Source organism: Penaeus monodon, chromosome 21 (assembly GCF_015228065.2).
Source record: "Penaeus monodon isolate SGIC_2016 chromosome 21, NSTDA_Pmon_1, whole genome shotgun sequence".
In the NCBI taxonomy this organism is placed as follows: domain Eukaryota; kingdom Metazoa; phylum Arthropoda; class Malacostraca; order Decapoda; family Penaeidae; genus Penaeus; species Penaeus monodon.
In genome coordinates this window covers 38,796,662-38,797,004 of record NC_051406.1, presented here as the reverse complement: position 1 = coordinate 38,797,004, position 343 = coordinate 38,796,662, and the positions used below count along the sequence as shown (strand labels likewise).

The window sequence follows — 343 nt, the reverse complement described above, 5'->3', positions numbered from 1 at the left end:
AAAGAGAGTGGAAGAAATAAATGAAGGATGGAGGATAAAACGAATAAGGAGGAAGAAAAGACAAGAAAAGGGTAATAATTAGACAGCGAGAAATAAAAAGAACGAGGGCGCTGAGGTACAGGCGAAAGAGGAGGAAGGAGGAGGAGAAAAAAAGAACAGAGGAGAATGCACAAAGGAACAGAACGGAGGTATCAAAGCAAAACTCCTAAGAAGCGAAGCCGTGAATAGGGCAAGGGGAGATTAAACGGAGGGCGCGGAGGTGAGCAAGATGAGGAAGAAAGGAAGGGGAAACGAGAGGAAACAAGAGGGACAGCGTTTATTCGGGACGATAATACAATTGCAA

General features: G+C 44.6%; 1 protein-coding gene across 1 annotated transcript in view; it reads right to left on the bottom strand.

Annotated features, from left to right (window-relative positions):
• LOC119586670 (protein groucho-like) overlaps nucleotides 1–343 on the bottom strand; it is a gene marked incomplete in the record, with an annotated part of 70,613 nt that overhangs the window by 58,349 nt on the left and 11,921 nt on the right.